Genomic DNA, 15,686 nt, shown 5'->3' with positions numbered 1-15,686 from the left:
TACAGTTCACCTCCCTGTGAGAGACCAGCCAAGGATTAGGGCAGTAGGGAAGCGGGTCAGTTGTGGCGGATACTGTCTGGTGAGCTGAAATAGCGGGTGACAGAAGTCAGCTCTCAACGCATCTCGTGTGCAAGCTAGCAGTAGGTAGGGCCAACAGGCATTACCGCATCCCAAGGGGATTAAAGTGACATGCGGGTGGAGGCCCTGGGAGGGAGGGTTAGTAAGCTATGGAAGGGGATAAAACAGATTGTGGTGGATGATAGAGAAAGTGACATGTTATGGAACAGGTGCTATGCTTTTTATTTGTATAGCATACGAATAGAATAGTGAAATCCCAATGAAAACATGAACAAAGTTTCACCTTTCATATAATTACAGGGAACTCTGGTGCAGTTAATGTTTGTTTTGTATCCGAGTCGAAAGACCTCATATTGCGTTTTCATTTTGAACTGAGTCCTCTTAACTGCAGTGTCTAATGAAAGTATATTGGACAGACTCAGTTGGAAGCATCACTAAATAAGCATTATATCCCTTCATCCTCAATATGGAAAGTCTTAGACTGCTGTGATGGTGGACATATTAAAACATAATTCACTTAACCTAACAATGTACGTGAGCACACATGAGAACGTTATTTTTTTCTTTTTCTGGATGAACTTAAGGATTTTTAGGGAATTAGGCTAAGTGAATAAAAATGATAATTGCACTGTAGGGGCAGATTGTGTCCAAATTATCCCCAGTACAAAAATAAAAATACATTTCCCAGAATAGAATAGAATCTACACTCACAGACACCATTTCCTATAGCAGTCACTGAAAACAGGTAACACAATAGGATCGTATGAATCCATACTCCACCATCCCCCAATAATGCATCACTACGCTGGAGTAGCCTACATTAGACTGTATGCAACATCACATTGTAAAGGGTACACAGCAGGGCATTAGAAAGCTGATAACGTAGGTCCACAGAAATATAAGCGGAAGTTTATTGAGTGATATTAAAAGAGAGATAAGGCTTTGACCGTCAGTATATGTGCCTTTCAAGGACACTTTCACAGACCAAAGACTCATCTGCATTTCAATACTCTCCCAAACTTTAAGTTGTGTCAGGAATAATGTAAGATTTTAGCCTAAAAAATACATATCTCAAATAATTTCAAATAATATTGAACACACAGTACGTTTGCATGGAAAACTAGTAAGAGTGAGTAGTTATGGATTGCATTTTATAGCATAGCCTGTGTTTCAGAACATTTCGTATTGAGCTATTGATTGATGTTAAGGGCCTCATCTAAAGTAGATCATCTCTTAACATTCTGCAGATATATGTAGATATTCTGTAGATATTCACAAGGTATAAATTCTACAACCACGTAACAGGCTGTGACCATGGCAACGTAATGTTGCTTCTTGCAACCAAGCAGCCCTTCCTGTGGAGCTAATGACATCATGGTTGCCATGGCAGCACATGACTCTGACAGAGGTCATACTCATATTGATTTCATTCCATTCCATCAAGCGAGGGTCAAGTGCCTAAGATGATGCTCATATCACAGATGTAACTGCATGTCATAGGGCTGGGAAATTAACCAAAAGTAATATCTAGACCGATATTTTGAACCAATAACCAACTTTTTTCATATTATTTTCAATTTCTTCCATCGTCACATTTTTTTTTTTATAGTTTAAAAAATATATATAATTGACTAAATTGATTGGTCTGATTAACCACTTAACCCTGTATTATACGTTGCTGTACAAAATAGTGAAAACAGCAATCTACATGCCACATCGCGACGCTTTGTCAGCTTGTAGATCTGCAATTTCCCCCCAAAAAAAATATCGTTCATTAATTGTCATGGAGGCAAAATTTTTAAATAACCTTGATATTCAGTTGAAGTCATATTGCCAGCACTTTAAAGGTTTAACATCTATATGCAAGATGCCGATATCACAAATGTAACTGGGCATGTCATGAATCCAGATGAATACATTTGATGTCATAATATGAAAAGGACGTTTGAGGTACTCCAAAGAAGCCCACACTGATAATCTGAGAAGTTTCAGGGTCATGTGAAGGACTCAGACCAGTCATAACAAGTACAATAGGAACACAGGAATAAAAAACACATCGTGTTCAGCACTTTAACAGTTTCACTGGCACTCAAAGCTGAATGACTTTCACCCCCGCCCCCGAGCCCATTTAAACGCATGTTTGCTCACAAATCAAAACAAATCAAATCAGCATAGTATCAGTTAACATGAGTTTAATATGGAAGTTTGGATAAAGTAATAGGAATAGATCAGTGGTTGGTTCTCAACCCTTTTTCTTTAGCTCTGGACCACTAGCATAATATTTCAAGCAAAAGAATATTATTTAAACACAATTTGTAATACATTTAACAAAGATACAATGTATTTATTTATCTACATTTTAAAATGTTTTCCCATGCACCACCTGTAATTATTCCATGGACCACTAGTAGTTGTGTTATAAGTAGATTATAATGCATAATAAGTATGTATATATATAGACATGGCCGGGATACCAAAGAACTAATCTTAGCCCACGTATCCCTACCCAACACAGTGGTTCCTGGTTCACAATCAGTTGAAAACCCCTGCTCTAAATCAATGGTTCTCAACCTTTTCAGGCCGTGACACCCCAAAATAATCATATTTGAACTGGGGACCCCCCACCCTAACAAGCACTTGGAATTGTAGGAGTTTAGGCATTCACATGTTATAACACATGTTATAACAAACAGTTGTATGTCAAAGTATATAGGGCTTAAATGGTTAATCATGCTAATCAATGTCAGGTCAGATGGGTGGGCCACGTGCATTTTCAAGGTTTTAAAGAAAGAAATACAGCGACTTGAAAAAAATAAAAAAAAATACATTTTCATTAAAATGTTTTGCCAATCATTTGGGGGCCAACTTGCAATACCCTAGTGGTCCACAGGCTGAGAACCACTGTCCTAGGACATCCCTGAAACATTACTGTGTGTGCACGCCACCATGCCAGTGCAAACACAGTTACCATTCATAACATGCCAGAGCTATGCCCTCTGAACCTCATACTAAATTAGTTGTTTGTACTGGTTGGGAGGTATTTAAAGTCATGCCCATCCCCAGCCCCGGCAAAGCAACACAAATACATTTTTATTTTGGCAATAGTAATTGTCATATTATCACTCAAACATAGACCAAAAAGATTAGATTTGTAGGAAGAATAACCTTCCATCATAAACCTCAACAGTATGAAAAGAGCTCTCTGTAGCTTATAGCACACCATGGAACTGTTTATATTGCTTATATTAGTGGGTGTCTGGGGTGAGGTGCTGAGAACATAAGGCAATGAGAAATGATGATTTCTCATAACATTTAGGCATTTTCTCTCAGTTCTCTCTAAACATTTATTCTCTGTCCATTGCTCATTTATACAATGAAACTTGGAGAGAGGAGAGTAGGAGTGTGAGAGAGAGAGAGAGAGAGAGAGAGAGAGAGAGAGAGAGAGAGAGGGCAAGAGGGAGAGAGAGAAAAATTAAATAGAGGCACTTCATGGAGGCCTTTCACAGAAGAAATGCTGAGCTCTGTTTTCCGCCATAGAGTATCATATGACTCCAGAGCAGAACAGCATGGAGGGAGGAGGTACAGTAGAGGCGGAAATGTGGGTGTGGTGAGGCGGGCGTGTTGATCTTAGCCAATCAGAACCCGTCTTCTCCCTGTGGTTGGTGCTGTGTGTTCCCTGGAGACTTTGGTGTGGGAAGGTTGTGTTCCCTACAGTATGCGTTTTTATATTGCATGCCTCTGTACCCGCTCTAGCCTTTGACTTCTGCTGCTGTCTGATTTATGTAATGATTCTTCAGGACCCTGTGAACCTCCTGGCTTATGGTTAGACACATTTGGCAAATGCATCTGTTGTTGCCGAGGAGACTTCTGAACTCAAAACAAGTGATATAAACTGTAACAGGATTACAGTAGAGAGGTGGGTGGTGTAGAGGGGGTGAGGCGCCAAGGGAGGGCATTGTGGCACGGCGCTCATGCCCTCATTGCATTCCTGGTAAAGCACAAACCGTACAGATTCTGGTCACATTTTTATATATACTGCTATCTTTGTGAGTATTGTGCTGCATTTAGAATGTTCACTTCACTGCTACTCCTGCAGTCTTATGTGACTGTGCTATTCATATACATGTAGCCTACAGTAAATACTATTTAGCCTAGATAATAGAATGAATAGGATTGTTAACTTCATAGCTTTGAGATATGAAGGTTAGAGTCTTAGACATAATATTGGGGGGAAAAGAACAATGCATGATATTTAAGAACTGCATTTGGACACATAATACCTTCTCAACTGGGGACTCAAAGTTGGGTAAGTGATAACAAGCCCTGGACAGAGCTGTTGCTAGGTACAGTACATTAAATCTCTCTCTCTCTCTCTCTCTCTCTCTCTCTCTCTCTCTCTCTCTCTCTCTCTCTCTCTCTCTCTCTCTCTCTTTCTGAACCCTGATCCTCTGGGGTATCACCAGCCGGCAAGGCCCGGCTGAGAATATCCAAGCTGGAATCGACGGCCTGTGTCCCAACTTGAGTTATGCGTATCTGGAATGTCAAGCGTCCTCTACATCGCACACCGGGGCTGACCTTTCCGCTTTCCCTGGGACCCACATGTTACGGAAGGCGAAGGAAGGAGAGAGGACGAAGCTGAAGAAGAAAGTGGGGACGGGTTAGAGGGGCGGAGGGATTGGCACAGGGAGGGCATTAAACGTGGCACGGAGCTCATGCACTTATTGCATTCCTGGCAAAGCACAGGGAGCTTGTAGTTATGCATCTCATTGCAGTGAGGTAAATGAACTCTGAAGAATCACTGGTCAGTCACTGGTCAGTGTCTATTTTAACTTTAACCCTTGTGTCCCTATTTGTGGGCATGTCACTATAGGTGAATATAAATTAAGAAAAGCATTTTCTTAAATTATCCAAAATTTGGGAAAATAGCCGATGGGAAGCTCACAACGCGCCGCATCGCAGACAGACAGAGAGACAACAACATGGGACTCTCTGCTCATTGATTTGTCTTCATATTGATTGACCTCTGCTTGATGAGGGTCATGCAATCAAGTACGCAAATATACACAAACACACTAAGCATGCACACGGAGTGATAACCGAAGCCATAAACACACACACAAAAGGAGTTGCAGAAGTGCACATTTGCATCATGATTGTGCTTAAGGTTGTAATTAAAATGCATGCACATGAAAGGGCCTGTATTGTACTGTGTCCCTCACTCAGTACCACAGCGTGAGAGCTGATGGACCTCTGTGTATCGAGACAATGACAGCGTGTGTTTCAACCGGCCGCAGTGGCTGGGCCACTGAGAGATAGTGTGTGACCTTTGCTGAGTAACCCTACCCACCTCAGATAGAGGGGGGATAGAGCACTGTTTCCCAAACACTGGATCGTGGACACATTTTTATGGGCCCCTTTATTTTTTGTTTCCTGCATTTTGTTTTTTATTATTATTATTTAAAAACTCGCCATTTTGCCATGAATTAAAAAGAAATTCAAAGGTTTTTCAAAAGAATTTCATGAATAAACAAAAATAGAATCAAAGAAATTCCATAAATTAGAAAACAAATGTTTAAGAAGTAGTGAAAATAGACGATCTGCAAGCTTCTTGACGCGTTGCAAGCTTGTATATCTGCTATTTTCACTAGCTTGGGTCCAAATTTCTCTTTTGGTTCTCGAGCTAAAAAGTTAGGGAACCAGTGAGATAGAGTGAAGGCAAGATGAGAGAGAGAGAAAAATGTAACAAAACAATACAAAATAAACTATAGCAGGGGGATGTGAAGAAATGGGGAAGGTACTACTACGTTGTTGTCTTAGCTGTTTGCACTATACTTATGTGACTATTTACCCTGTCATTTGTTGACTATAGGGTTCATGCTTATACTCTGCTTTCTCTGATTCTCAGCTTTAAGTTCCTCTGGCTAAGAGCATCTGCTAAATGCCTGAACTGTAAACTGTAAAAATGAATTCCAGTTGCATCTTCTATTTTTATCGGATGAAGAAAGTGTCTGAGATTGTAAAGGGGGGGAGGTGATCCTACAAATATAATGGTTAATGACATAACACAGAGGGTGAGAGAGACTCACAAAATCCAAGCATAGGTTTTCTCCATGTTAACAGCATGTTCTGTTGCCTCTTTGTACCCCAGATAATCTGTATCTCATGCCGTGCAAAAAGGTTAACCTGAACACTACTCACCAAAGGACTAATCTGTGATTATTCAGTTTCAATTACAAATGAGGCATTCATCACGAATCATCAGACACTCTTATCCAGAGTGACTTAAAAAGTACACGATCAGAGTAAGTGCCATGAACATTGTCAGACAACAAACAGGGCAAGGAATTAAAGCGTAAAGGATGTGCTACTAAGTATGTAGAGCAAGCTACATACCTGGCATCAGTGGTGGAAAAAGTACTGAAATGTTTTACTTAAGTAAAAGTATCAATACAATACCACAATCTAGATATACTCAGTTACAAGTACCAGTATTTAAAATTTACTTGAGTAAAAGTAAAAAAATATTGGCATCAAAATATACTTAAACTACCAAAGGAAAGGTACTCATTGTGCAGAATGACCCATTTCACAAGTTCAATATGTATACAAATCTTTTGAAAATAGCAGATCTACAAGCTCACAACGCGTAACTAAAGTTTTCAAATAATTGTAGTGGAGTAAAAGTACAAAATTTGTCTCTGAGATGTAGTGGAGTAAAAGTATTGAAGATTGGAAATACTCCAGTAAAGTAAAAATACCTCAAACTTTTACTTAAGTACAGTGCTTGAGTACATTCGACTTTCCACTCCATACTTTCCACCACTGGCTGGCATGGACTGTAAATGTTAGTCCTGGAAGGAAGCAGCTATTAATAATTGACTAACGTAATGGCTTATTATTTGACCAGCTTGTGCTGACGTGTATTTTACTGTATGACAAATAATGTATGACAAATAAGACAGGAAAAGGGGTGAGGAAAGACTTGCAACACAAGTCTTTAATTGGACTCAAAACAGGGATGTTGCCGTTATGGCTCATGCACGTACACATACACATGCGCATCTATATCTATACCTATCTCTCTCTCTCTCTCTCTCTCTCTCTCTCTCTCTCGCTCTCTCTCTCTCTCTATATATATATATATATATATATATATATATATAGTAATTTAATGCTCAGTCTAGCACGTCATACTAGAGCACACAAACGTAGAAAAAATAGTCAAACTACAAGCTCACAACACGTCGAGATGCGATATGTTGTGAGTTTGCATATCTGCAATTCTTTTCTATTTTTGAAAATGTGTGTCTGTGGGTTTTATAAATGTTGAACCAATAAAAAGTATTAACCAGAGCTTGTGACAAGCTCTGGTTATAACCATTGGAACACAGGTTATTTTCTGAAAAGTAACTGTTTTGAACATACAACGCTTCCACCCCACAGCAACGATATTGTAGATCAAATAAAAATACCTGAGCTGCTGGGAAACATGGGGCATAGTACAGGGGGAAAACACCATTATTTTTAAGCTATAGCACATGGGCAAATGGAGGGACATAAAGTTTTCTACAACATATATACAGGCAGAATGAACGCATCTCTCTGAAATCTGTTTTTTAAACCCTCTATAGGCCTACTTAGACAAACGGACGTGAGTTGCAACTGTACTTAGTACGTTCTTTTAGGCTATTAACATTGAATTTGCATGATTTCTCTGCAATAACCAGTGGCTCCAATTGTAGCTGCTAAATTTGTGATAAATACGTATAAGTATTTGGCCTCATGCATTTAGAGTAAAACAAGTCTTGAATCCAGCAATTAGTTTTGGAAACAAATCCAGAAATACCAGAATCATTGAAACAAAGTTATGTAAACTATTCAACATGAATTAGGTTTCACACATTTATTACATTACATTAAGATCCTGAGACCCAGAGATTAAAAGGCCCACCTTTACATTTTAGGCTTATGAGAGCTTACCACTGCTTCAGCCTTCAAGCCCTGCAGCAAGCCTTCCAAGGAAAGAAAAAAGCAGCAATGTAAGCAAAATATGTAAGGGTGGGGTGTAATGGTGTAATGTTCATGACACATACATTGTTCTCTTTGAGGAATAAAAAAAAACTGCATTTGTAGCAATTATGTCCAATAAACTGCAGCCTTAATTGTAGCTGCTAAATTGTGGTTTGAAGAATCATCTAGTCTCAAATTCAATACATTATTATAGAGATGAATCCAGCCAATCATTGAAAACCAAGGTGTGTGTGTGTGTGTGTGTGTGTGTGTGTGTGTGTGTGTGTGTGTGTGTGTGTGTGTGTGTGTGTGTGTGTGTGTGTGTGTGTGTGTGTGTGTGTGTGTGTGTGTGTGTGTGTGTGTGTGTGTGTGTGTGTGTGTGTGTGTGTGTGTGTGGTGGAAAATCCTGCCTCAGCAACCCGAATTCCTTTACTAAATACATCCCGTTTTATTTCAATGGTTTCCAAAGTGGCGTCCAGGGATCCTCAGGAGTTCATGAGGAGGTTCCAGCAAAATGAGGATCAGTTTAATTTCACTATTAATTCAACATCAGCTATAGAAGTTAGCCCATTGGCAGAATGCATAAGAATTATTATTCAGATCATAGGTTTCACTCTCTACCTGTATAAGTCTATTTAAATATATCTTTTTTAGACAAGACGGGGGTCAGACTCAAACCCAGGTCCTCACACTGACAAGCATGCATATGGCCTGTGCACTAACTAGCTGAGACACCAGACAACCTAAATTCTGTACTAAATCTAAATCTAATCAACTAACGCTTCTATCATGGGGGTCTCTGGCACAATAGCTTTTCAGGTGGTGGTCCGCATCCTAATAAGTATCAATTTGGGGTCCTTAATATGAAAATGGCCCTATATTAAAATTGGCTTAAGGGAGGACGGACCGGTGGTCACACTCATGTCACCATGACTCAGCCATAACCATATAAGGACTTCCCAATGCAGCCACGCCCAATGGAGTGTGTTGTCTAACCTCAATGTGTCGTCATGGCATCAGGCGCAAACAAATCAAATCAGCTCCATATATGGGCACAAAAGGGGCATTCCCATATATATGGACATATACTGATGACATCCGGGATTTCCATATATGGGCATAAAAGGGTCATGGACTGACAGATACAGAGATCTTCATATATGGGCATAAAAGGGTCAAGGACTGACAGCGATCTCCATATATGGAGATCCCTATATGTCCTCCCTTAAAGGGGTAGTTCACCCCCAAAATAACTTTTTTTCTATTGATTACTGACCATCTGGAGCCTTGAATTCATAGATATTTTTTTGTTTTTGTCACATTCCTAAGCCAATAATTTGATTATAATAAATGTGTCCCCATTGATTCCGGTAGGAGACACAAATGCATTTGTGTCTCCTACCGGAATCAATGGGGCTAAATTTATTATAATCAAATAGCTCCATGGGGTGAGTAATCAATAGAAAAAAAGTTATTTGGGGGGTGAACTACCCCTTTAAGCCAATTATATAACAATTGGCTGGGAGGACCGGCCGGCGGACCACGTGGTCACGCTCATGTCCCTTTGACTCAGCCATAACCATATAAGGTTATAATGTGTCTACACCCAAATATAGAGTGTGTATATCTAACCTCAATGTGTCGTCATGGCATCAGGCGCAAACAAATCAGCAATCTCCATATATGGGCATGAAAGGGACAAGGACTGACAGATACAGAGATCTCCATATATGGGCATTTTGATCGGATCGGCGGTGCGACGTAGGTGTGAGGGCTGCGTAGCCGCCCGAACCTCTAGTGTATTAAAGATACTACCAAAGAGCTGATTCTACTAGTATTATATATTTCCAAATAATTTTGCTCTTTTGTACCAGTATAGGAGATGTAACAAATTTAAATCTTGAATGTTGAATTATATTATATTTTATACTCTTGGAATTTCTGTTTATCGTCAGAAGACGATAAACAGTGTCCCCCTGTGTTCTTGCATCACAACCCATACTTTTGGGAGAGTTCAGCACCCCTTACCTCAGTGTTCTTTGTGATTATGAAATGACTGACAGAGAGATCTGTAAGCACTGTAAATGTGTAAATGCTTCACAGAGTCCCCCTCCTGTTCATATGGAGCTCTAGGGGATCAGACAGGGTTTAGGGGCTTACTTGTCACCTGTGGGTCACTGCCGTTGCAGCCAGACATTCTCTGGGAGCAAAACAGTTCAACTCTGGATACCGTGTAGAGATCCACTTTTTACTCTCCATTAAAACTCCATTAGAAGTAAAATCTTGATGTGGTAAACTGAGGGTGAAATGTACAGCATCAATGCTTGATGAATAAATAATGATATCCTTCACAAGTATTTTCTCTGAACCATATGGTGCCTCTGTAGCAGCTTTTTGTGTAGAACTCTAGTGTTGCATTTCCCTCAGTGAGTATTAGCCTGCAGTCACAACAAGTGAGAGGAAGGGAGGCATTCCCAGATAGTTTGATTAACTTAGGCTATCTAGTTTCCTTTCATGGCTCCCCCCCCCCCTCTTTCAGTGTTGACAATGGTCCTGCCTCTCACCTGTTCATCCCATCACACCTGACACTGCTGCACATGGAAGCAGACTTTTTCTGTGGCCCATTTTCTGAGGTCACATGATGGGGCTATCTCCTTTCTGTCTGTGCTGTTTGTCTAGCTCTGGTTGGGTAACGGGATAGCACACCAGACCAGACCCATATAGACAGAACTGTACCAGTGCAATTCTACCATATCTAATCTGACTGATATGTGTACCTTACTGTATTTAGATCATCTTTTCCTTTCAGGAGAACATCTACTGTACATGAGTGACTCTTCTGCACTTTAAAGCAAGGGTTCTCAAAGAGGGGTCAGCAACATTAGTTATTTAGTTAATATACCGGTGGCATAAAAATCTGTTTAATCACTTTAACCCTATATACATCAGCTAGTTAAAAATAGCCGATCTACAAGCTCACAACGTGTTGCATCACAATAGGTGAACTGCAGACGCAATACACGCACTCACGCACAGATATTTTACGTATAGTAGATGATGTACGTAGCTGATGTTGATGAAACCATGAAAACCTAGTAAATGATCATGTTTGAAGGTGAAGCATGCAGCTACTGTTTTGTTAATCTTATTCCCATTTTTATCTCTTTCCCACAAAGTGTAAAAGCCTGGAAAAGAACACCTGCCGAAAGTGGCTTACCAGAAGTACAGGAAATACAGGGCCAAGTCTCTTTCTAGACAGACGTGTTGGCTCCTGCTTCCACCTAAAAGTCTGTATTCTGAAGCTCTGAAAGTGAGTAGAAAATATAATGGATGTCCCGCCTTCCCCCCACTTTTCGTCCGTACACAAGCTTATCGAAGGCTATCTAGCTTGCAGAACATTTCTGGTAGGCAGTTACAGGTAGCTTTTCCATGTAATTGTAATTCAAGTCCCTCAAGTCTTGAGGGACTACATGTTGTCCTGCCAACTGGCATTTCCTGTAACCCTGTCCTGTACTTCCTGTACGTCCGGTTAGACATTTTTGGCAGCAGTTCTTGTCCAGCCTACTGTCTTGCCAGTAAACAGATGGTAATGGCCGCCTGCCAGCCGGTCCTCCCTTAAGCCAATTTTAATATAAGATAGAACAGTGGTTCTCAAGGACCCCCAGCTTGATAAGCATTAGGCCACGGACCCCCATTTGATACAATATTTATCTCTGGCATGATGTACGTTTATAGCCTGACATTGAAACTGTTATTATGGAAACTGTTTGCCACTGCTGTACATTTTTGTCATTAATCCAAGAATATTCTCTACTACTACTTAGAAGAACTAGTATACTTTACAATGTTTTGCAATACATTTGTTTTTGAAAGACCTGTCGATATTATTTTACAGATTTCAATTGACAGGGAACTTCAGACTTCAGAGTGTGTGTGTGTGTGTGTGTGTGTGTGTGTGTGTGTGTGTGTGTGTGTGTGTGTGTGTGTGTGTGTGTGTGTGTGTGTGTGTGTGTGTGTGTGTGTGTGTGTGTGTGTGTGTGCGTGCGTGCGTGTGTGCGTGCGTGCGTGCGTGCGTGCGTGCGTGCGTGCGTGCGTGCGTGCGTGTGTTGACACAAAGGCGTCAGAGGCAGACAGATCCTCTGCATGTTTTCATATGCTCAGGGGAGACCCCGCTTCAGGTTTACGCAACAAACCCACCCATCAAACCCATCTGTGTGTGTGTGTGTGTGTGTGTGTGTGTGTGTGTGTGTGTGTGTGTGTGTGTGTGTGTTAGTGTGTGTGTGTGAGTGTGAGTGTGTGTGTGTGTGTGTGTGTGTGTGTGTGTGTGTGTGTGTGTGTGTGTGTGTGTGTGTGTGTGTGTGTGTGTGTGTGTGTATGTGTGTGTGTGTGTGTGTGTGTGTGTGTGTGTGTGTGTGTGTGTGTGTGTGTGTGTGTGTGTGTGTGTGTGTGTGTGTGTGTGTGTGTGTGTGTGTGTATGTGTGTGTGTGTTTTCATAGCGAGCCCCCCCTACCTGAAAAACTCCCACAGCTCTCTTCTGCCTGCTGGCTTAAGCTGGTGAAAGATGTACTCTTTCACAAAGCAACGCACCATTTGACAGAAACACACTGCTTCCAGCAAACATCACACACAGTCGGAGAGAACAAAGCACAAGCTTGAGATAACAAGCTCAGGTCAGAGAGGACGGCTTCCAGCAGCACTGAATCCTCACCCTGTGGACATTCCTTGGTGTCAAAGACACTTTTCCCACAAATGTCCACTGATGAGTACATGTAATAAGGGCATTGATTGTTGTTTTAACGTAAGCTTAGCCTATTGGGGACCCCTACCTACGCAGAGCCGTTTAACTATTAGAGGCCCCTGTTACAGACAACATACAGTCTCTCTTCTTCCGATTTGTCAATTCATGATCCTTTATTGTTATGTCAGATTTTGCAAGTACAGAGACTACAATTCTTGGGTGTTTAAAAATATATTTATGTGTACAATTATTATTATTATTATTTTTGGGGCTTTAATGCCTTTATAGATCGGACAGTAGACTGACAGGATATGGGGAGAGAGATGGGGAGTGACATGCAGCAAAGGTCGTCGGGAACGGGATTCGAACCCACGACACGCTGTCAGGCTGGCATTGCAGCCTAGGGTGCCTGGGCCGCTACGCTGCGGCCCAGGCCAATATGTACAATTATAATATAATATCACTTTGTGTGTGGGATTTGTTTATATAATGTAAATACTGTGTAGTGTGTGTACGTTGCTGTGCGAGGTGGTCCTGCCTTAACAAATGTACATGTGTGTATGTAGTGCCACTGTAATGTCAATGCCATTGGCCATAGGGAGTTATGAAAATGAAGGGCCAGGTGCATTATTAGGGGAAATGCAATATAGCCTTTCATATTGTTTATCTCTTTCACACTCTCCTCTTAACCACTCTTTGCTGGCACTCCATCATTGGATCAGGCATAAAGCAGGTGATACAGGAATGCATGCGGTGCACATGCACATTGTTGAAAACCCACACATGTTACTATTTTGAGGAAACACTACGTGTTGAGGGAGGAGGTGTAATTGCTGTCCTGTGATTGGCTGATTTCAACCCTTTGTTGAACCCTTTGCACTTCATTCTGACTATTTTAACACCGTTTCTGTCAGTTGTACTATGTGTTTTTAAATGTGTGCTAAATGTGCATGGCTGTCAAAGAAAACATTCTGTTACTTACTTGTGAGACAGACAATGAGGTTGTCTTGAATCTTGAAGACAGACCATTACTGTCCTTACTGCTTTCAGACAAGCTCACAGATGTTTCCTCAGTGTTATTGCTATGCTTGATCTTTTAGATGCACTTTCCTTTGATGTTATACATTCAACAATATCAGCATTCCACGTTGAATTGGCACTTGTGAGGAGAACAAACAAACACACAGGAGGATGCAACATCAGAGGACAGTGGCAGCCTCCACAGCTGTGTACGGCTCTGTGTACAGCTGTGTACAGCTCCATTTCTCAGACATATTGAACTGTGCCCACTTCTATTGGTCAGACAGTCCCGTACAAGATACGGTTGGATTGTTGTGCGCCTTCATGCTCCCTGGAGGATGAACCCAGCTGATTTTGCTGACCTAGCGGTGTATTCTAGTAGTTTGTAGGGAATATACACAGTATACTCACTACAATAAAGACTAGACACACAGGATGATTTGGGGTAGACGAGAAAAGAAAAGGTTTGCACTCATTAGTATGTACCTGCAGGACAGCCGTTCTCACGCTGAATTCTCACTGCTATATCTCTCCTGCTGCCTGGCTTGTTGTGGGAACTAAGTAAACAATAGATAGCGGTTAACCACCCAGGCACCAATTGTCCGGGTGCAGGCTGCAGCAAAACTGACTGAGGGCGGCGGCAAGACACGATATGCAATTTTGGTCAATCAGGTCAGTTAAGGTTACGGGGTCATCATAGCCAAACTCAAAGGTCCTCCCCACATTTGCAGTGCTCAGTAACAAACACAGAAGACACAGAGTGAATTTCATGAATGGAAGTGTGAATGAAGGAGAGGAGATGGCTTCGCCTGTGGACTTTATCTTATTTCAGTTATACTCTACCTGGTATTTGCTAAACAAAATCACTGAAAGTTAAAGTTGCCACAAAGCTCCCACAAAACGATATTGTCATATATTTTTGCACATGGTATCCTGCAATGTTCTAGATAGATATGGCATGTAGCACATAGGCTACACCACTGAGGTGACCCCAGCCTTTACGCTATCGTTGCTCTTAGGTCAAAAGTTCCACTTGCACACAAGATATTGACTTGAAACTTGCTGAGCACATTCATATGATAAACCTGTATTGATCCCCGTGGGGAAATGCAGGTGTCGACTCGTAGCAGCAACATTGAGAACGGACTGTGAAGAACGTACAAAATGTGTTTGTAAAAGTACAATCTGGGAACCCATCGCCAACTGAAAATGAAAAACAGCGCCCTCTGCTGTTTGTTCTATGTCTGTTGGCTCTGGGCGGACGATAACGTAACACCAGAGCACAAGGAAACCGGTGTTTGTGATGCGCCTTCAGCGCATCACAAACTCCGGTTGGTGCGACTATGTTTTCATTCCCACTAACAATATTTCTACACGGAACACTAACACCACTTCTCCCAGAGAACATGGATCGTTTTGGTTATAAGCCCACTTGTTTCTATGATGAAATAGTAAGTTAAAATGTGAATATATTTCCGTGGTTTTGTCTGCTCCGCGGACGCTATTGTTAAATTAGTTTTGGTTTGTTTCGAGGGGGAAAGATCGACGGACATGTGAATCCCGCCCACTACATGTGATTGGGTAAAGCGCGGCCTACTTCCTGATCTGAATGCGCACTCGTTATGACGAACCTCCCCGACAGATTCCAACGCAGTGCAGAAGCTGTTCTTGAGAGATTAGTAAAAGTATAATGCTATAATCCAAAACAAACTGATTCGACTACTTCTCGGACTGGGGCCCATGACCCACCTCTCTCCCACTCACTTTGCCAGCCTAGGCTGGCTCAGGGTGGAAGACAGGGTTAAACAACAAAAAATGGGACTGGTCTTCAAAATTGTAA

The sequence above is a fragment of the Gymnoscopelus braueri genome (genome assembly GCF_963280865.1).
Source record: "Gymnoscopelus braueri genome assembly, chromosome: 5".
Classification (NCBI taxonomy): Eukaryota; Metazoa; Chordata; class Actinopteri; order Myctophiformes; family Myctophidae; genus Gymnoscopelus; species Gymnoscopelus braueri.
This window is presented reverse-complemented; position numbering follows the sequence as displayed.